This window comes from Ambystoma mexicanum, chromosome 1p, assembly GCF_040938575.1.
Source record: "Ambystoma mexicanum isolate Mex_15411 chromosome 1p, UKY_AmexF1_1, whole genome shotgun sequence".
NCBI lineage: Eukaryota > Metazoa > Chordata > Amphibia > Caudata > Ambystomatidae > Ambystoma > Ambystoma mexicanum.
In genome coordinates this window covers 939,718,996-939,742,665 of record NC_090921.1, presented here as the reverse complement: position 1 = coordinate 939,742,665, position 23,670 = coordinate 939,718,996, and the positions used below count along the sequence as shown (strand labels likewise).

The 23,670-nt window shown below is 41.6% G+C and overlaps 1 protein-coding gene across 1 annotated transcript in view; it reads right to left on the bottom strand.

Moving 5' to 3' along the window:
• Positions 1 to 23,670, bottom strand: part of LOC138582092 (uncharacterized) — a 298,917-nt gene that overhangs the window by 145,086 nt on the left and 130,161 nt on the right. The window contains exon 4 of the mRNA XM_069653059.1: positions 2,252 to 2,366. The gene's annotated coding sequence lies outside the window, so the exon portion shown is untranslated. The remainder of the gene's footprint in view (positions 1 to 2,251; positions 2,367 to 23,670) is intronic.

Genomic DNA, 23,670 nt, shown 5'->3' with positions numbered 1-23,670 from the left:
CCGGAATGCTGACCCTGGCTTATGTTCTCTGGACTGCTTTGGAAATCCCTTACCTGCTCCATGCACACATCTTTCTGAGAGTCTGTCTCTGAGTTCTGTTTTCCACATTAAGTACTTTCAAGTATCAGGTGACTCATCTGCTGGACTCCCATAGTAACATCACATTGCACCGTCCTAGAGGGGGGACTTAGACCAGTTCCTGTTCTCACCTCCTTCTACTTTCATCTTCCCCTGAATACCAACTGGTAGGTGTCAGTCCTCTATCATTCTTTTGGGACACACTGTTGTACATGTGATTGTTCTGTTAACGCCCTTTTTTCCATTGCAGCTACCTGGGGACCCAGTGTTTTGTTCCAGCCACCTGAGGCCTCAATAACCAGTCAGTGAGTGTTTATCATTCTTTCTGACTGGTGCTTGGGGACAGATGTATAGATAGTCTACGCAAGAATCAGTTCTGACAAAATGACACATTTCAATTCTACACCTTATTGGTAGGTGCTGTACTACACCAGTCTATAAGAGGAGCAAATGGCAAATGGTCAGTTTTTAGCTCATCGGCCTTGTCCACCTTCAAAAAGTGCCAAGTTAGGTGGTAAGGAAGGAGGGATGGTCGAACTGCTATCATCCGATTTAAAGAAGATGCTCCCTACTCATTCTGAGGCCTGATGTTTTCACTATCTGTCTTGTTCATGGCCTTGGCGCACTGCCCCTGTGTCTAGATATGCTAAGGAATTAATAGGTGCTCTATCTAATTGGCTCTGACATAACTGATCATTGTTTCAGTCACGTGGTAGAGTACCACTGTTCGGGACCTAATTTAATCTATTTATTGGATTTTCTGCTGTCTGAGCATGTGTGCGCATCCTCACTTTGTCCACTTGGGACGCTGCACATTCATTTTTATGTGATCAATTGGCAGAGTAGCTACTCGCACCGGGCATTTAAGGATATGTGCATTTCTCACTGCTGCCAATTGAAACTAATTAACTTAAACAATTGCGATGTGTGCCCTGGTGTGGATTCAGCTTGATATGCCGAACTCCCCTCGGCACACTGGCCTTGGTTACTGGGGGCTACTGTCTGAGCTCTGTGAGGCCTGGAAACCGTGTGTTAAGCAATGTTATGTCAGGCTGCAGTATTTCAGAATTGAGGGCTTGTTGGGTTTAACCTAAAATGGCAGTGCTTTGGTTCATTCTCTGCCATGTTGTACCTTTGTCTCTTATATGCATAAACGTATTCTTCGGGTCTATGTGCAAATATTCTTCATGTCTAAATGCACATGTTTTTCATGTCTGCGTGCAAATATTTTTCATGTCTATGTGCAAATGTTTTTCATGTCCGCGTGCTCTTCATGTCTGTTATGTGCACTTCACCATTTAATTATCCCCTACCTATGTGTATAATAAGTGCACCTACCTGCCAACCTATTTGTGCCACCCCATCTATTCTACTCTTAACGGCAACTACATGGCTCTTAATGTTTTATTAACAACCTGCTGCAGCTTCCTCAGCTTATACTTTCACTTGTGATCTTGATGGGAAACAGGTTGGGCTTTTAGGGGCATGGGCAATACTTGGGAAACTCATCTCAATTACCACATTCCACCCTCTGGTCATTTTATTGACCACAGCTACATTATTTCCTCTCATCTTATCATATTAATGTTTCGGTATCCATATTTTACACCGCCACCACGCCCCTAGGCTTCCTCCTTTATATATGTTTTTTCTGGCCCACGTCAGGAAGTAGCGCTCCAAATCTCCTTCACAATTGACCCATTGTTCCATGTAGTTTTCAGGGTCGAGAGGGGACTCAAACCTATTGCCTGGGGGCCCAATTGATCAATAAGGTGTATTTCATGTGGCTCGTCTATTTGGGAGTGGATATTTACCACATTATCTTTACTCCGTATTACTGTCATCATGTGCTGTTCTACTGCCTTCTTCCCAGCCTTTTTGCACTGTGACAATATTAATTGAAAATGTAAAGACCTGTTAATCCCAGTACAAGAACTGCCAGTAGTATTTTAAATGTGTTACCTAGTCAGGTAGGCATCCATGAGAGCCGTAAACCAATCCTCATCCTTAACTTCACTGGTTTCTTGGTTTTGCATGCACATTTTGCAGGGTCGTTATTGCATCCATTAAACTCCCATTCTGCTAACCGTGTGCAGGTGTAAATGTGCAACAACATGAGCCAATTTTTGCACACACGTCTACTTGCATGGCAGTGAGGAGTTTTAGGACATACCTGTTCTGGAGATTCATCATTTTGATTGCTCTCAGCTCTTCTTTGATCACATTAAACCGCTTTCCTGTGTAATTCAACTTGGAGACTTAGCTGCTGTGAGTGGTTTCAGCTTCACCTGCATGAAAAAGGCAAAGCACGCAAAAAACTATTGCTGACAGTTGACAATATTACCGGGTGAAGGACCAACACTGCAAAAAAGATATTGAAAAGGTGATGTGCAAATTCTGTGGAAAAGATTTACAGAGGGGTCCTTCAAACAAACCCTCACACAGTTTGAGAACTTCAACGTTCATTCAACCTCTTGTCTGTGTATATTTCAATGAAGTTAACAATCATATAGGAAGGCTTGTATGAAACAAAGGCACACCTCCAACAAGACCACTGCAGATAATTGTAAATATTTCAAGATAAAAGAACACTGTTTTAAAAAACAAATGATAATCTGATGCACTGTGTGCAAAAAGACACTAAGACATGTACCTTCAAATGTTCCATTTCAAAGCTTGGAAACATTGAGTTTCAGTGGAAGGCCACCAACAGTAAATAAACCCTCAACTTCTACAGCATTGTCAATTCCACCTGTTCCAATTTTACTGCTCCCAATGTTTCAGTTATGAGAGTAATGTGTTGTCCATGCCACAATTGCGTCTCACTGCACATGCCACACTAGCCCATTGAGAATTATATACCCCTCCTTTGGTGCATTTAATTCTATGCTTGTGTTTGGAAATTGTACCCATCTATGAAAATAGGGGGGCACAGATTGGTCTCAAGAAGAATGAGCACTTATGTCGCTTTTTTGTGTACTAGCTGTTGAAATCCTGAGACATTTATTAACTCAATGTACTGTATTCACCAGTTTATATGAAAAGGGTTATCATGAACTTTCTGCACATACCTCTGACCAGTTTTGGAGCACAATCTATGGAGCACAGTCCCTGGTTGTGACCACTGCAGTGTACCATATCTGGCTGATCGTGAAAAAGAGATTAGATATTGTAATGGCTAACTGCTGTTGACATTTATTATACGGATTGTGAGAGATATTGCATAAGACTATACGCTTGATTGCATGGAATATACCTATATGAATGACAATGGAAAAATCTTATTTGAATTTTAAATGACGCAATGCTATCTGTAATATCTGCTTCTCTATATTGTTTTCTTTTAACATACTTTTAATTTTTAGGAAGTATTGTGTTTATGGTTGATTAACTCATGTTATCTTACATTTTGTAGTGTAAAAGGTTAAATGCTGACCAGAGGCACTTAATACAATAATTAGAAAAGAAACACTAGTAGTAAAAACATTTTTACATATTTTGCAAGAAATGGAGAAAGTCCAATGCACCTTGTCCAAAATGACACTAAAAGGTGGAGCTTCAAATATTTCTAGATGGTCTGCCCCATACTGGACTGCAACCTTTTTGGACGTCCATGTCGTCTTCCCTCTTTAGTGCAGCTGTGAACAGTGGTTCAACAAAATCAACCACCACACATTGAAGGTGCTGTCATCAACAGCCAGAGTCTTAAAACACCTGCAGCACTCCATTTAAAGAATCATTAGAAATGCTAGGAAGCTCACAAAGGAGGCTTTACATGCACAGTCTACATACGTGCTGCTCCCATCTTCAGCAGTACCACTATGTATTGAATATGGGTTGGTATTTCATGGGAGTTAACTGTACAACATCTATTGAAAGTCCACTGGGATGATGAAAATGATACAGCTACAATACGATAAAAAAATAAAACAGTGACTAAAATGAACTTGCAAACCCCCGCCAATTCAACTACCTCACAAAACACTCCAAAAAAGTACTGAATACCTGAAAGTGCATTAAAATTACAATAAATAAAATCAAATAAACCTTCAATCTCACTAACATAAATACAAAAACTAAATGCCTGCATATGAATGCCGTTGATTGACAAATCTAATTTTATAAGTCCATATTTGTAAAACTTAAAAAATAAACTGAATACTTTCAATCAGAGCAGATGAAAAAACATCATAATGATCACCAGATAGTAGTGGTTAATATAACTAACACACAACAATACAAATAAACCTTCAAACCTATAAATATGTATTAACTCTTACTTTCACATCAGCCACACGCCTCTCATGTGAAACTTCTGCAATTAAAAGGATAAAACTGCAGAAAATGGTCCCTTTTATACTTTCCAAAACGAATACCAAAAAAAGAGGAATATATACCAATAAAACTACTAAAATGGATGACACATTTTCACCACAACCTATCACTGACAGCTACGCAAATAGAAAAGTAACAACAACCAATAACAAGCAATGAAACTCACAAAATCTATTTTCCCCCTCACCCAAAATCTTTCATTGATGCAGCTATTCCAAAGGGCTACAGATCTTGTTTTGTATCCACGGCTACGTGTACATTTCTCTTTAAGCCCAGATCCAAACTAAATCGGCCTTTAAATGATATAAAAGAACACCTAAGCAGATAAAATAATACACACAAATACAATTCTGTACTGCATCACCCACATAAAAATATGATTACTGTACAGACAATTTATAGTTTATAGACGTGACTTTAAATATTACCGTGTCTAAGCATTTAACCAATAAAATTATTAAAAGCATTGATGCACCTACGCACGTGCTTTTGAATAGACACGGTTATAGAAAAGCCATGTATGTCTGTTTGCTGTTAGTCGGGGCTACACTAAAAATATTATAAATGAAAATATGTATCTCCTCTCCCCCAAACTCCAAACAAGTGCCCCTAACATGCCTACCAGCCTCTTCCATTCCCCATGGTCCTCCTCCACTCCCCTGGACTCCCTCAAACCCCCAAAACAGTCAATGAATCTATGATGCTACTCCACCCAAAATATCGGATAGCCGTGGCTAACACATGTCCACAAACACCCGACATGCCATTTGCCTGAACATAGCTGTGGCTTCACATGGTACCACATCGACACGCGGGTAGCAACACAGCGAACTGAGTGGCTGCTGGATAGCCATGGATAATTAGAACAGTACCATCCACCAACTCAAAAACACACACATTATAAATACCGTGCTCATACAAACTACTAGAAGTTCAAAGTAGGAATAATCTTTCTGGAAACAGAGAAATACTGCAGACAACATGGCTGGTTTGAAAACTGGGTGGCTGATCGGAGACAGTTGGCTGTTTTGGTTGCTGGCTTTTTGTGAGAATCTAAATATTAACATGGACCTAGGGTTGAGAGATTCTACAATTAAATGGTTTGGATTGCGGGAATGTGTTGGTTCCAAGTTTTTCCAAAATTGTAAAGTTTGAGAAGGACAGGGCAGCCAGACGTCATACTAATTCATTGTGGAGGCAATGATTTGGGGAATGTATGAGGTGTGTCCCTTACTTTAATGATGAAACAAGACATGGGAAAACAAATGGAACTATTTCCTCACACCATCTTTTTCTTTTGTAATTTGACTCAGAGACAAAAATGGATATGGACCACCAGATTTAATGGTAAAATTGAGAAATCATTGAGAAATGTTAATAAAGTACTTTCAGCATTCATGAGAGACCACAACCAATTATGGATTTCAAAGAACAACATACAGTTCTACATGGCCAATTTCTATAGACATGATGGAGTACACCTATCCGATGAAGGAAATGCATTGTTCCTTCATAACATCAAAATAGTACTCGAAATGTGCTAAAATGCTATACTCAGTGTACCCCATAACAGTCCTTTTAAAAGACTACTTATCACATATAAATACACAAATACAATAAAATAATACCCCACATTGTTTTTAATTATACCCATGACTACAGTTTATTTACTTTTATTATAACCGCAGTTGCACTTTGTGAGTTAAAGGGGGGGCTCACTTCGGGTTTTATAATACACTAGAACTTAATAAATCAATATAGTACAGCACTGCTCATGCAGTTATGTAAGGTAGCTGAAGATAAAGAAAACAGACAATAATACATGACAGTGAACTAGGTAGGGAAACATGTAATAGGGCCAAGATGTAAGAGCATGATTGACAAACGAGAGCAGGGTGGCTCCTTTTTGTATTCAATTTTAAAACTATTGTGTCATCAATGACATTTGTGATGTCATCTTTGATGTCATGGGTGTTAGTCTTAGCAATCCACGGTGGTGGCGTGAGTTATGGTTGCTTAGCTTACCATAAATGGCTAATTTCTGGGGTTTTCTAGTTATACTTGTAATAACCATAATATGGAAAGGTTGTTAGTAGTGCATAGTAACTATAAAGTCCCTTTAAAAATGTTTTTTGCACTGAATTTGATATGTGTTTCTTAGGGTAACTGAACCATAACGTCCCTTTAACAAAGATTTTTCACTGAATTTCATAGGTTTTTACCAGGATAACCTTAATTTGTATAGATGTACCATACAACATACGGATACAACATACAGAAACCCCTGACCCATGCTGATAACCACATGGTCCGTGGACCGTGCGACTGTTTCTTGTACCTCGGGTAGCATCCACACTGCCCAAAAGCTCAATTACTACCAAAAAGCAACTCCGTAGAAAGCAACGCAGAAATAGAGCAGATAAAACTCAAGCCATGCAAACTGCCCAGCAAAATTTCTACAAGAAATCCTTAACTGGGTGACGAGCACTGATTGGCCCAGAGTTGACAAGCCCCTATATAAGCTAGATTGAGAAGAAGGACTGACGGTGAATTCTCCTTTCTTTTGCAGAACCAGGTTTATACCATATCCTCCAAGGAAGCCTCCAAGGACTTTAAAACTGGCACCAACAAAGGAGAAGTTGCAAGCCTGACTGGGCAGATGTATTGCTTTATTTTCTTCTCATTACTTGCTTTATTTTATTTTCTGAAAAAGTCAATAAAGACTATACTTTTGGTTACTTCAACTACCTTGTCGGAGTGGTCCATCACACCCAGGTTATCACGGCGACGGTTGAGCAGGATGGCATGGTTGACAGTGTCAAAGGCAGAAGAGAGATCAAGCAGGATGAGGAAGCAGGGGGTGTTGGCGTCAAGGCTGGAGAGCAGCTCTTCAGGGATGTTCAGGAGAGCAGTTTCCGTGCTTCTGGCTGCTCTGAAGCCAGACTGATGGTCATGAAGACAACCAACAGATTTAGAGTGTAGATTATGCTGGGAGATGGCCAGTTCCATTGTGCTCTTGGTGGGACGCCAGAAAAATCACCTTTGCACATGAAAACATTAGCATTAGTTTATCCACCAAGGATTTCAGTACAGCAATCAAACTTGGGGCACTGATGTACCCCAAATACTCTCTACCACAGTGTACCACCAATATATCAGGACTACCAAATGTAGCCATGTTTCTGCAAACAGAAGCCAATGCCCGCACATGGCATCCAGTCACACTCCACCACAAAGCCTCCAGGCCTGGAAACCCAAGATCTTTAAAAACACCTCTTTCCTTTGCAAACCTCTCCAGATCCGAAACAGAACAATCTCCAAATATCCACACAATAACACCTGCCATCTTCACTGTACAACCAACACAGCAATGAAAAGAAGTATTACCCTCCCTTCCTGTAAACCACACTCTTAACACCTGATTGGCTAATCCCCACAGTACACTCCCATTTCCATGCCAGGCATGCTGAAAATCCCTGGATGTAGCATGTGTGATCTGCGGACTACCGCAGTGTTTGAGCACCCCGTATCACAGGGGCAGCCCGTCTTCCCTTTCCACTTCACACTTTGCAGCACTCTCTCATTGGCTACTTGTAAGCAGTTCCACAGCCATCCACCAATCACATCCAAGATCTCTATATCTAACTCTAGAAACTCTGTACAACACTGCAGATGTACTGTTCAACACTCAGAGCACAGATCTCCTATGATTCCCAAGAACCTGCATCCAAAATTACTGTAAAACTCTCCAAGATTTCCACTTCCAGATTCATATACATCTACATCCATCAACACAAACTACAGGTATGCATATGTCTTGTAATGCGCAAAGAAAATGAAAACTGCATGTATGTTACCAAAGCATAGCAAGTGCCTATATTGCATGCATATCAACAGGGTGCCTGACACTTGCCTGCATAACCTCCCAAATATTCATACTGTTATTTGTACCATCTCCTCACATCAACTAACAGCTTCTTACAATACTGTTTCCTTTCACAGTTTTCTAGTACTGCCCACTAGCATAACAGGTGCAAATCACATTTTTTCAATTTCAGCACTATTACCTGTGATGTTCTTATAAAATGCCACATTGGGAACATTTGCATATATATTACAAAAGCAAGGCAAGCACATGCAGTACTCAATAGACAAAATGCACCATTGGGATGAAAGCAAAGAAATGTATATGTACATTGAAAACACTGCTATCTGTAAATTTGCATACATAAATGCAACAACTGAAAAGAATGTCTACACTCATGTAGCAAGCATCTATGTGTGAGAAAATTAACAACATTCCACACACAATAGCATTTTCCTTTCCGATCTCTACATATTTCTGCCTTTTTCTCACTCTACTATGACTTCCACTAATCCATTTCCAAATCAAGTATTGCAAAAACATTTCACACACTTCTGAACTGTAGCCCCATAGGGCACAGTTATCACTGCAGCACTGCCCCCATACCAACAACACTAATACTCCCAAATCCCCACTCGTATGCAGTGCTCTACAATTGCACACGCACACTCATTTTTACTGCCAGAAAATCCTTTTACAATCTAAAACAATGTGCTTGTCTACTGCTCTTACTGTACCATTAACCCACATACCCACCAACTCCCTTCTTTTGCAATTGCAGTGAAACACAGCCTGCTAAAACCCAGTGACGTCTATGCTGGAAGATAAAACCCAGAAGAAACATACTCTTCACATCCTAAAAAGTAAGTGCAGTACTGTTGTAGTGTTCTCCCTGTTACTCAGACAGTACAGTGTTGTTGTATTGCAGCATAGACAATGTGATCCAAGGCCAAAGCACTCACTTCACCCTTAGTCATTGCACCTTGCCAGGTCTGCTGTTTCTATTGTCATCAGAACACGAGTATGTAGACACTCAGTAGTTTTTTACGAAAACATTGCAATGTCCTTACTTCTTCAAGCACATTACGCTCTCATGCACAGTGAAGCAAACCTTTCCCACAGGAACACACACACACATAGCACTACAGCCTTCCCAACCAAAACTAACAGCCCTTAGCCCAATTACAACCATTTATGTATACCTACCCTCATATTCAGACACTCATGCACAGTACACACAAATATATTGCACAACTTCCAAACCCACACTTTCCTTTTTTCTCTAACAAACACAAGACAATTACTACCAAAAAGCAACTCCGTAGAAAGCAATGCAGAAATAGAGCAGAAAAAACTTAAGCCATGCAAACTGCCCAGCAAACTTTCTACAAGAAGTTCAAACAAAACAGCTAATACAGTCACTAAGCAAAATGGAACCAGGTAGCAGGGGAAAAAGTCTGACTTCTCTTTCAAAATGTAAAACTAAAAGTAAATGTATTAAGAAAAATGGAACTACCAGTAGTGCAAATGCTACATCTACCAACAGTAACATAGCCACAAGTAAGCATTCCCAAACATGTATTTGTACAAAACATTTTCCACCATAGATTCCTTCAGAACCTTATAAAAACAGGGGAAAAAATCACGCTCCACCCATAAAACTTACTGCAGAAAACTGATCCTGGAAGCTCTCATAGACAGTTCAATGCTCCTCAAAAGGACATTATTTATATTAGTTTTAAACAGAATGAAACCACTAACAAAATTAATTAGTAAACTACAAAACGTTCTTCACAACAGACGCAACATCAGCATAGATCCTTTACAAATATCTGTGCAGGTGAGTGGATTCACACCACCAGCACAAAGCCATTTTTTCAATGAAGAGGCATACACACAAGAGCAAGCAAACTCAATTGCCATACATAGCAGTAGGCGAGGATATGAAATGGTAGACAATACCATTATGGAAGAAGAAACACTGATTGCAAGAATATCTCCAGCAATTGTACAATCAACTCTCCATTCCACTGAACCAATACGTCCAGTCTACAAATGGCTGTGCACATCAATGTGTAATGTGCAAAAACAATCTTTTAAATCTTTACAGCATTTCCTGAATCACTATGTGAAAGCCAAAGACAAATTAAAAATAAAAATATTACAAAGTATGGACTCCTGTCCAGTGCGCAATTACAAAGGACTATGAGGACACTCATTAGACTGCATTTCTGGACCAGCTTGCAAAAGCACCTTCCACCACATCAAAATGTGAGCAACACACCATTCTACTGTACGAAATCTCGTTCAAAGAGACTGTACTATGCAAAAAGTCCAGCTTTAGCACTGGGCCATTTAAATGACCTCTCCTACACAGTATAGCCAAAGACCTGCTCGAAGAAATAGACCACATCCAAAGCAAATGTTTTGGAACTGAAGAGCACTTACAAACTCCAGTAACTTTAGAAAAGAGTAGCGACAACCTTGCAGCTGTCAACCTTCTATTAAACACATACAAAAAAGAAACAGCAAAGTTTAAAAGCACATCTGGTGAAGTACCAAACCGAGTATGTGTGTGTTGCTGCAGAACTTTTTTATACAAAGAGCACCACAACTGTAGATATAACATACAAAATAGAAGACAATGAGCAATCCCAATGGTTCCAATTAGCTCTCTATCTTATAGCAGAAAACAAATATGAAATTACTAACCCCCTCAATACTTTGCATATACTGCACTGCAAAACTTGACAATAACCAAATGCCTTCACGGGCTATCACTAATAACTACAATTACCACTGCCAAAACCTCTCCAACAGCTTAATTTGTATGAGAGCATTATAATCCAAACAGACAATCCATTTGAAGAGATAATACGCCTTCAAACGAAAACAGCAAAATTGCCTCTCTCTGAATTACTGAAAGGCATTCATGGCAAAGTAGTTAGATCTCAAAGGAAATGTAGACACTCTAGGACTACAACGGCCAATAGATCAATCTTTGATTATCCTAGTGAATGGTGTACATATAAAAGACAACATAGTTTGGCAGCAACTAGTAGATTTAAACAAAGTTTAAAGAGAAACCCTGCAGTATGTTAAAGACAACAATGAATACTTACGAGAAATAAACATTAAAGAAAACCTGAGAGAAACCACCAAAATAATTCAGGATTCCTCATCAACTGACCAATTTTCACTTCTAGATCCTACATCAGCCTCCAATATTTTAGACCAGTATACAATTCACCCACTTCACTCCAAAGACACCATAGACGATGCACTAGAAACATATCAAATGCGGCAAGCCAAAGGATCTCCAATCAGCACATGAGAAAAAAGTGTAGAAGCACAAGCCTTTCCTCTACTGTTTCCTACTGGAAAAGGTGGAAGGTACAATGAAAGATCCACACAAATAACAGCATCACAATACCTCTCTTTACAAATCTATTCTGAAGACCCCAGATTCAGGCAAAATGTTGAATACATATTCCACCTCCTCTTTGAAAGTGAACTAGCAACTCCATGTTACGGAGTTGCACACACATTGAAAACAGGTTCCAATTTTCTAAACATGTCTGCTATGGAGCTACTTCAAAAGGTACAAGAGAAAGATGAAGTATTACAGTCAAGTATTACAAATCTCTTGGCAAACATGCGGGGTACGAAAAAATACTGGTTCCGACGTCACGCTGATGTACGATGTATGCTACGCAACCTTCGCCCACCTACATGGTTTGTCACTTTAAGTTGTGCAGAGTATGCATGGAAAGACGTGCACGATTTCCTACGCATAACAAACAAAAACAAAGCTGGAATTGACATGCTAACACCAAGAGAACTTGGCTCTCTTGATCCTGTAAATGTATCAAGGTACTTCCATCATTGCTTTATTGCTATGCTCCACTTCATTTGTAATAAAACAATTCCTCCCCTCAGAGAAGTGGAACACTTCTTTTGGAGAAAAGAATATCAAGCCAGAGGAGCACCACACATCCACATGCTTTTGTGGAGATGAGCCTAAATATGGCCTGGACAGTGATGTCACTGTTTTGCAGTTTACAAATATGCCACTTATGAAATCCCTTCAGAAAGTACACATACAAACCTACATACACACATTTTGCAGTTTCAAAGACACAAGTGTGGCAAGTATTTATAATGTATAAAAGAAAGGCAAATACTACACCAAATGCCGCTTTAGTTTCCCTAGACCTGTTCCAGAAAAAGGACAAGTAAACAGCTTCATGTCTTCTGTTAGGCACAGTCTGAAAGGCAAATCACCTAAGAACACATACTGCATAAAAAGAACCAAAGCATCAAAGTACATCAATGATTACAATGCAATCATTGCCCTCCTATGGAATGCAAACATAGATGTGTAGTACATTTCAGACAATTCTACTATAGTTGCGCGACATGTCACAGCCTACTTAACCAAAGCAAAGAAAACAAAGCTGAAAGACCTCTGAGATGACATATCACCTGACAAAACACTGTCACAAAAATTATACAGCTTTGACATTAAAATGCCATCCCATATAGAATGTGGGCTCCAAAGCCGCAGACCGGTAAACCGGCACCTATCATGGCCACAGGCCCCAGAACACAAAAGCCACACCATCTAGTAATGGGGGCAATGGGTCACTTGACTCACTTATGTCCTTTTGGGACCCATAAACACAGGGACCCTGGCTGCCTCATATAGAGATGTGAGCAGGAACACTTTATTTCAGTGCAGGAGTGCTTTTACTTTATTTCAGTGCAGGAGTGCTTTTATTTTACAAGAACTTTCCAGGAGCTGATACATCCTCATCTGCTGTCTCATCGGGTGTGGCTCCCTATGCCTGGTCTTTATGTGCAGACTCATCAGGTGTGGCAGGGTGTGGCAGGCAGGCTGAACCTGGTGGGCATGGCTTCAGAAGCTCAGCTATATAATCTGCTCAATCCTTAAGGCCGGAGTTTCGCGTTACTATGCACTCGCTTGCAACGTGACGCTGACCGCTGCTTGGACCAGTTTACTTACCTTTGAAACCAGGTGTTCTCCTGCATACTCACCTACAGAAAACCGGTGCTTCATCGATTCATCTGCAGACTCATCTCCTGATATCCAGTGATCTTGATCCCGATGCTGCAGCACCGCGCTCCACATCCACGAACTCGGACCCTGTGAAGAAGAAGAAAGACAAGGTTAGAACATCCGTTCTAGGGCAGCGCCACATTTGAACCCCGTGCGTCCCCTAGTTAACAACTTACCTGCTACTGTACCAATGCAGCTTCGTTCCTCGTTCCCTCCAGCTGCCGCCTCGAGCTCCGCAGCTTCTGCCAGCCCAGCAACATCACCTGCAATGGAAGAAAGCAAAACAGCAAACATCAAAAGTGGAACGGACAGCAATACAAGGCAACAAACTTGACAATACAACAAAAACAGATGAGGAAAGACAAAGGCAAACAGTAACACTTACCTGAAGCATAGTGGCTTAGTCGCAGCAGGACTGGACTATCACGTGCAAGGGAATAGTGAAGGAACTCGGTCCAGATCATACAAGCGCCCATGCCAGAAGCAGCAGGCCGGAGTGCTCACCAAAACGAATCAACAGGTGAGCTTTCCAGGGACAGCAGATCCCACAAGTACCCCGGTTTGGGAGAAGGGGTCTGGAAGGGGATCAGGCGCACAAACTGACATACTCACGCCCCCTATTCTCCATGCAGGAGCAGTCCCGAGCAGCATCACCTATAAGCACAAGTCACCACATAAGCGCAGAGGGCGAAGTTGGACCCGAGCGACCTCACCCCCGAGAGGGCTGCAACCATTCCCCAACACTTCTGAAGAGACCAGGTGAGCGTAACAGCACCGCCTTGTATGGGAAATCTGAAAACATTATCTGGCTAAGCCTTGGTCCTGCTTCATCCAGAAAAAGAGTTCTCAAATCATACCAAGACATAGAAACAATAGCAAAAACGATCCCAACAGCTAGGACATTTTGAAAAACAATTTATTGGACAAATACTACCCAAACAGGAGTACTGCTTTGGAAACCATGTGCCTATACCACATAGCCCAAAACTTCTCATACAAAAATAATGTTAAACCAGATGAGAAAAAAGGTAAATACATAGTCAAAAGTTGTGAGGGCAGCCTGGTTAAACTTACCAAACGCAGCCTGATTAATCATATGAAGCTATCGTTAAAAAGTCCTCAACATAGAGAACTGTACTACATGTCCCTACTACAACTTTTTACACCATTGCAAAAAGAAGATTTATTGGACACCCATGCCTCCTATGAAGATGTTTTCAATGCAATAAACTTTACACAGTACAAAAACATGTTGGGATAATGAACGCCAAGAAGAAGAACTTCAAGCACAACTAAATATTGACACTCCTGATAGCAGTCAACCATCTCTTACAGGAAGTCAAGAACCACTTGGACAGCCACTCATAGCAAATGAGACAGAATTAGCCCCGAGTGAAGTAGAAAACACCATGTGTCAGTCTGAGCAATCTGCAGAAACTAAACACATTGAACATGGTGTGCATCACAAAACTAAAACGTGTACCTGTCAAAACTATAAACCTGTACTCCTGTATATAAGTGGTTAAGCTGGTTCAGGCAAGACATTCTTAATCAAAATCATCAGCAAGTTCCTCCAACAAATGACAAACAACAAGCTTTCAGCTGTTGTATCTGCCCCCACAAGTTTAGCTGCCTACAACATAGGTGGTGTTACTTTACACCGATTGCTACTCCTTCCAGTAGGACACCAAAACAAATTAGACTACTACAACATTTCAGCAGAAGCTGCGATGGTGCTATGCAGAGTAGTGAAACAAATGAAAATGCTCCTAATAGATGAGGTGAGTATGATCTCCAACCTAATGTTGGCTTTGAATCACCTCAGATTGCAAGAGGTCCTTAAAACAGACTACGAAGAACTCTTTGGAGGAAAACACGTTATTGTTTTTGGAGATCTTCTTCAATTAACACCAGTGAAAGGAGAACCTATTTTTAAAACCTTAGGACACAAACTCTGCCGAAAGACCCTTGGTCGCATAGGAAATGTAAACCTCTGGCACCATTTCCAATACAGAGAACTAAATGAAAACATGCGTCAGTCTGCAGACCTCACCTATGCCAACATTTTCAAAAGCACTCGGATTGGTGTACTTTCTAAGGAAGCACAGTCTTAAATACCAGATGCATTCATGAGCTGCACGGCCATAACACATGTGCTACTTATGCCATGCAACAATTAGCACACAAAAATGTAAACTGTATGTCCTTAATGCCAACCCTAGCAAGCTGTGCACAATTCAATGAAACAATGTTGAAAAAAGAATTGCAATCAATAGTGCAAAGTCACTCCACAGACAAACTGGGCCTACACGGTATGACAGTACCTATGTGTCAACAAGCCACAGCACGACTAAATACCTTAGGAAACTCTATCTCTAACCCAGCTGATTTGGAGAAAATGTTAACATTGTGTTTAAACTGTTGAGGAATTGTAAAGCGTAACTTTGAACAAGGTTTAGTTAATGGAGCACTTGGTACAGTTGTTGGCTTCCAGTCATACCCACGTGACAACAGCATTCAGTTTGCCAATATTCACTTTGACAAACTTTCAGAAGTTAAAAGGGTAGGATGCTCAACAGCCCGATCCCTTCTTCTCAAAGACATTTATGGACGCAGAGAACCGTTTTCTCTCTCTGTCTGTAGTATACACAGTCACTATTCATAAATCACACGGTCTAAGTAGTAAGTCTAAGTAAGTCCAAGTATTGATTGAAATTGGCAGCAGAGTCTTTAAGGAAGGCATGAGTTATGTAGCTCTGTCATGCCTACGCATACTTGAAGGACTATTTCTAGTCAATTTTTTGATGCAAGGAAAGTGAAGGCTGACATTCCTTGCATCGTAGAGTACAACAGACTACGTGCACTCTACATACCGCATCACAAAATGTATTCAGTTCCTCAAAAGTAAAACTTTGTAAAAGAAAAGTAGTGCAAACACAACTTAAACATGATCTCCCAACAATACCATCAAATAAATTGAAAGCAGCAGGTACTCCATCAGTTACCACAACCACAGAAGGATGTACTGAAAAGGCAAATGCATATCCAACTGCACAAACAAAGAGAACTACCTCTTCAAAGAAACCACATGGACTTCCATCAAATGAGTCAGACACAGAACTGTCTGGTCCATTCAAATTTTCCAATACAACTGTAACTGTGTAAATTGCTATGCAAATATAGCAATTAGTGTTCGATTCCAATTGCCACCAATTGTTGAAAACATTACTTAAAGGGGTAGTCCAGCTAAAAATTTTATTTAAAAAATAGATAGGCAACATTAAAAAAAATACTAGCACTTTTTTTTTTAAACTTCCTATGTACATTTTTGAGCTATTCAAGCTCAAAATTGGCAAAAGCAAGCACATGGGTGCATCCATTTTGTGAAATGGATGCCCGCCAGTGCTGCCTTTTGCTTTTGCGGCACTAATGAAGGAAAAGCCAGCCAGCTGTAGTAAACAAAAGCTACCGCTGGGTGGCTTTTCCTTCATTGGTGCTGTACGCGGAGGACGGGGACTGGAGACCAGAGCAGGAAAGCTGCAGCTGAATCTTGGTAAGTGCTATTTATTTATTTTTAAAAATAAGCATTAGCTGCTGTTTTTTTCTAGGTTTTATGGGCTGGAGGAGCCCAGAAAACTTATAAATAAAACTGCAGCTTTAAAAACATTGTATTTATGTTTGCGGTCGCTTTTGAAGCGACCGCAAACATAAATACAACGTTATTGTGTTTGAAAACGCTGCGGTTTTTCTTTCCAAGTTTCTCAGGCTCCTCCGGCTCAGATGAGCCTGAGAAACTCGGAAAGAAAAAACGCAGCATTTTCAAACACAACCGTGTTGTGTTTCTGCCTGCTGTGGCTATCACTTTGTGTCTCCGGTGCTCCCCCAGGGGAGCACCGGAGACCCAAAGTGAAAGCCAAGGCAGGCAGTAACACAACGCGGGTGTGTTTACATGCCGCAGTGTTTCTGCCTACAGCTCATTTCCCATTTGGGGCTCTCGGGCTTCCCACGGGGGGCCCGAGAGCCCCAAATGGGAAATGCTTAATGCTGCAACGTTTCTGCCTAAATCTGATTTCCCATTTGGGGCTCTCTGGCTCCCCACGGGGGGCCCGAAAGTCCCAAATGGGAAATGCTAAATACTGCAGTGTTTCTGCCTAAATCTGCTTTCCCATTTGGGGCTCTCGGGTTAACCATAGGGAGCCCGAGATCCCCAAATGGGAAAGCAGATTGTGTTTCTGCCTGCCTTGGCTTTCACTTTGGGTCTCCGGTGCTCCCCTGTGGGAGCACCGGGGACCCAAAGTGATAGCCACAGCATGTAGAAACACTCGCGTTTGTGTTTGAAAACGCTGCGGTTTTTCTTTCCGAGTTTCTCAGGCTCCTCCGAGCCGGAGGAGCCTGAGAAACTTGGAAAGAAAAACCGCAGCGTTTTCAAACACAATAACGTTGTATTCATGTTTGCGGTCACTTCAAAAGCGACCGCAATCATAAATACAATGTTTTTAAAGTTGCGGTTTTATTTCTAAGCTTTCCGGGCTCCTCCAGCCTGGAAAACTTAGAAAAAAAACACAGCTAGTGCTTATTTTTTGAAAAGAATAAATAGCACTTACCGAGATTCAGCTGCAGCTTTCCTGCTCTGGTCTCCGGTCCCCGTCCTCCGCGTACAGCACCAATGAAGTAAAAAGCCACCGAGCGGTAGCTTTTGTTTACTACAGCTGGCTGGCTTTTCCTTCATTAGTGCCGCAAAAGCCAGCACAGGCGGGCATCCATTTCACAAAATGGATGCGCCCATGTGCTTGCTTTTGCGAATTTTGAGCTTGAATAGCTCAAAATTTTACATAGGAAGTTCTAAAAAAAAGTGCTAGTATTTTTTTTTAATGTTGCCTATCTATTTTTTAAATACATTTTTAGCTGGACTACCCCTTTAAATGATCTGCATGTACTGGAAAGCAAAAACATACCTATAAATGAAATCTTCCAGATTTCCTACATGTAGAAACATACATGCACTCTTTGCAGCCATGTGATGCAGGAACAAGTCCCTAACAAGTGCTTTGTGTATTGTGGGATGTATGAACCCACTTATGCTCTGCCCTGCGGCATCACTGTATGCTGATGGTGCCAGAATTATCAAAATGGCCGCAAAACCCCTATGCGCGCCAAAACCTATGGAAATCGCGCTTTGTAACACAAAAAGATGGCTGCCAAATCTACCATGCATGTTGTCAGTGGTGGAACGGAGACCACACTGCTGAAACATATCACTGGGCTGCCCAACAAGTAAAAGTGGAGACTGCATGAAAAGCAGTGCTTGCTGAAAGAAATCCAGAATTTGCTCTAAATCCTTTTTCTTGGTTGCTGAAACTGCAGAATGTCGGCACAAAACACCATCACACATCCAATATGCTTGCTGGGTGCTACAAGTCACTTCCTTCAAGATATCATTATGAACATACAATGTCATGAAAAGCGGAATTTGTCATCAAAACATTCACAGCAAATGTACCTGCCTGTGAAATCTGTCAGAATCTGGGTGCAGTACCAGCGGCCGCCTGTGGACAGCAGTCAGGAGCTTGCATCAGAAGATTTTAACTTGTGCAACTGAAATCAAATGTCTGAAAACTAAGTGACCTGTTATTAAGAGTAACCTAGGTTGTAACTATTTAAATCCCATGGTTTAGAAGCTGGAATAAGTGTTCTAGCTGCTTGTTTGAAAATGGCAAGTTTGTTTTAAACGAAGAAAAAAATTTAACAAAATAACATTGACTTTAAGCTGCCTCAAAGCCACCCAACCAGTATGATAGCTTCCCCCCATGAAGGCCAGGACATCACACCTATGTGAGGATTGGATTAGGGGAGGAAATCTTGGGCTGCAGGGAAAGATGACAATGGACTTCCTCTGGCTGAAAGGATATGCAGAGTGTGTAGACTCATTAACGGCCTCTCCCAGAAGGAAGGGGGCGGAGATTGCTTCTGAGCTGCCAGAAGGAGAAGGAGGTGGGGACAGACAACCATTTGTTGATTCACAAGGACAACAAGCACATTTTTAAAAAGACTAATAATTTACTGTGTAAAATTGTGAAAAATATGTACACCCCGGACTTGTGAACCTAATTTTCGGCTGCACATTATAAAAGGCACCAGAACTCTGTGCTATGTTCTGGGAAGTAACAGGGGAAATTATGGTTGTGCAGCAAATGTATTTATGTCAAAAGCATGAAACTTCACACGCTTAGGCCCCTATACAATGCGCACAGTTGTGTAAATTTGCTCCGAAATTGGACCATGTGTTCCGGACAAAAAGGGCGGAATTCTGTCAATAGCAGACCCAAGATCCAACCGCAATGGGGCTTGGAAGAGTATCTACTCCACAAAATATGTGATCTAGATATGTTATTGTTATAAAGGTTGCACATTTGTAAATATGTATTGTACTAAAAGTAGATTAGGGGAGGAAAGGGACAAGGGGAGGATTCTCTGACTCATAAACCCACATCATCATGGTGACACCCTGTTTTCTTCTCCATTCAAGGGGGAGAAGAGATTCTAACCTCTAGCCTGCCTAGGGGGCACGCGTAGGATAATCCATCACACACACCCCTTTACCATATGCATAAATAGAGAAAGCTGAGGACATAGAAAGACACACAGATTTACCCACTATCCTGTTCCTGGTGAAGCACCCTGAAGCAGATCCATCCATATTCCTTGCTCCTGACTCCAGAAACCTGGCAAGCAGAAAGGCCAATTCCATTAGTTGAACCATTTTCAACTAGGCCTTGAATTTCAAAAACCAGAAGGAATCCCCCAAAATCTAAGGGGAACAAAAGAAACAGCTGGGCTGTGCTGTAACTGGTTTCCTGCTAAAGAATTATTACCAGAATCAAAAGACCCAATCCAGTTGTGCCGTGCTGTGACCAGATAGCTGTGACCGGAGCCATTTCAGACCCAGTCCAGTCCGGTGTGCCCAGCAGCCTGTCCAGCCCGGTGTGCCCAGCAGAATTTTTTAGCAGAATCCCTGATCTTGACGGACCAGAATTCCTGACGGTTCTGTTCAAACCTATATAGTGAGTATCCATAGTATAGGAATGTCACTCGCCTATGTACTGTCCATAGTAATCCCTATATAAATCCATCCTCTCTTATATCAAGAACTGCATTGTTAGAAATATTTTTGAATTGCCTGAACTCTCTATATTATCCCTACTATCTCCTTCGGTACTAGTATTGTTAAATATCTTTGCGCTCATATATTTGATCTAAAAAAAGCAAGCTCCTCGGCAGGCAGTTGCCTGGATCCAGTGGCGCCCTGGTCCAGTGGTTGTGCTTCCGTGTGGTATTTGCTTCTTCACAGTCATCCCCTAGTGTAAAGAAATCCTGTTTCTGTTTTGAAAGCGCATCCCTGTTTTCTCATTCTTGCGCCTATCTCAGAAAAATGACCTCCACTAAAATACGACCATAACTCAATTTTTATGCTAGAAACAAAATTTCAACTTCTGCTTGTAGCTAACATCCACAGCTTTCCATAGAACCAGAAACCGCATTCCAAATCCATATAGTTCTCCTGCGATCGCGATTAACGCGCACGGAATAGTTTGCCGCAAATTTTCGTTTGGGCAAAATATTACACGTGTGTAAAACAGCTTTTTGATTACATCCAACCTCAATTTTAAGTTTGCACATTGCTTATTAGTGTCAAATCATTGCTAATGCTTGTCTGCAACCATATAAAGTGGCACCCATTAGAATTTAAACAATTTCAGCAATTTAGCCTATATTTAGTGTTTTACCCATTTCATTCTCAGATAACTTTCAAAACCATTTTGACAGTTTGCCAATCAGTTCTGTTTCTCTGTTGTGTTTGCTGGGATTGACATTTTGTTGAATTCTGCATTCCTGAAACCTGTTCTCTCTCCTCCTATCTTGTTACATTGCTGGTTGGGGGTTGAGGGGTGTGCAGGGTGAAATAGTAACCACATTGCCATTTGATTGAACACACACACACGCAAAAGTATTAGTTCTGTGCTGAATTGTTTTTGCTCATTATTACTCCCTGTGATTAAAGAGATTGCTTAGTGTTACATCACCCCATTGGTGATCGTTGTATACCCTTTAAACCTAGTGTGATTAAAATGATGAATACATAAATAAATATTTTAACTTTGCAAACCCCCTGGTTCAGTGTGACCGGGGGCTTCCAAGAGAGGGGCGTGATATAAGTGGTACATCGTTCAGAATAAAAGAACTTTTAGACACAAACAAAATAAATAAGGATTTCAGTTGTGCATTACACGGTAGGCATTGACTTAGGTGAAGTGCCGGATTGAAATCACTTACAGTATATATCTATTGCTAACTGTGAATCCATTTAATTTCAGCAGCTCGTCCAAAATGCAAACCATGGCATATTATGTACTACTTGCAATTCCGATAATCGTTACACCTTACAGACACAATTACATAGCCAATAAGTAATAGTAATGCTTTTACGATACAATGCAGATGGTACCAAAAGCAACTGCAAGCTTACTAGCTTCATACACGGGCAAGTATCTGTTACTCTCACCTGGTGTCTGCGGGGACGCCACCCAGCCGTAGGGACTCTGGTATCCTTCTCTGCGGTTCCCAGGTGTGACCAGTGGGGAAGTTCTGCCTGGAATACAAGTGGGCAATGTTCATGACTGGGCAACTGGGATAAGCAGCCCCCCACCACCCGTATGCCTGCAGCCCCTCTGGACCTCTCCTCACCTTGTTGTTAATTCAGGTGTGCCTTCCGTCTTGCCTTCTTGGCAGGAGCGCATTGTCCTTTGTGGGCGAATGCGATCTAGTTACTTCACTGATGCCGGTCCGCTTTGAGTCTTTCAGGTAGGTCTTATTGCTGTTGTATATTGTTGTTATTCTTGCATGCCTTTCTTGATTTAATAAATGTCTCTTTCTCTTCCTTAGGTGCACGGAAGTCCAATGTGATGCATTGGCTGAATTGGGTCGCGCCAGTAAATGATGGCGTATAAGGAGCGCTATGATGCGGTAAGTAGGTGCTATGCGCAGCGCTATGATGCCTTGCCTTTGCTAACCTGTTGTCTTTTCTTTCCCATTGATCGCGGTGCTCACCCGGTGGATGAAACCCTGAGGCGATGCTGGTTGGGGGCGACTTGCGAGGTAAGCTTTTCGGCACAATTTGTTATGTTGTAAAAGTGTCTAATGTCTTGTTTCTTCCTTTTTTGCAGATCCGTCGGTCCGGGAGACGCGCTGATCCTAGGATGCTGTTCGCAGGAGGTGTGGGCTGCTAACGATGAAAATTACAGGTAAGCTGCTGCTGCTTACAATGTCCTCTTGTCTCTTTACAGATGCTGTTCTTCCGAGGTTTGCGGGTACAGCTGAACACGATGAGCGTCACGTTGCAGGATTGCAAAGTAACGCAAAGCGTGTTATCCAAGTCGGTTGTGGTTTAAATTGCTTCAAGAAAGTAGTCCAGGTAAAGCAGTTCCTAGGCTACCACACCCAAAACACTATACCGCCTAGCTTGGTTCCAAGGAGCCAAGCTATGTGGATGCCTCCATGTTGGCTGGCACTTGAAATAAAGTAGTTCCCTAAACACAAGTCTTTATTAAGTATGAGCCTGGCGCCAAAGGTGCCAGGACTGGCCCCAACAGGGCTTAGGCAAAGGATGCCTAGGTTTGTTGGAGACCCGAGCCAAGACCCCTCCTGGCCCATGGGCTTGCCAGGGGGGTTTCTGGATGTGGGTCGTGACAGCAGTCCCCCCCAAGGTCCCTCTCAAGGTGTTCCTTCTGTCCGGCCCAGGTTTAGTAGGAAAGTTTCGATGATATTTTTTAATCAGACGTGGTGCATTAATGTTTTCACAGGGTTCCCAGGATCTATCTTGGGGTCCAAATCCTTTCCAATCAACTAGATAGTATAGATTGCCCCTTGAATACTTGGAATCCAGGATGCCTCTGACTTCTAATTCTGGTTCTCTGTCAATAAGTATGGGTTTTGATGGTGTCCCAATCCGTGTACCGGGCTGTATTGGTTTTAAAAGGGACACATGAAATACCGGGTGGATTTGAAGGTTAGGTGGTAAATCTAGTTTGACAGCCGCTGGATTAATAATTGCCTTGATGGTGTAAGGCCCTAAGTACCTGGGTTGAAAGGTCTGGGTTCCCTTGATGGGTACAAATCTGGCAGCCAGCCAAACCTTGTCTCCTACCTGATAGTCAGGGGCTTTTTTCCGGTGTTGGTCGGCAAATTGCTTTTGCTTTTCTTTGGCGAGAATAAGATGTTCTTTGGCCTTTTTGAAAGCCTGAGTGATGTTGGTGTG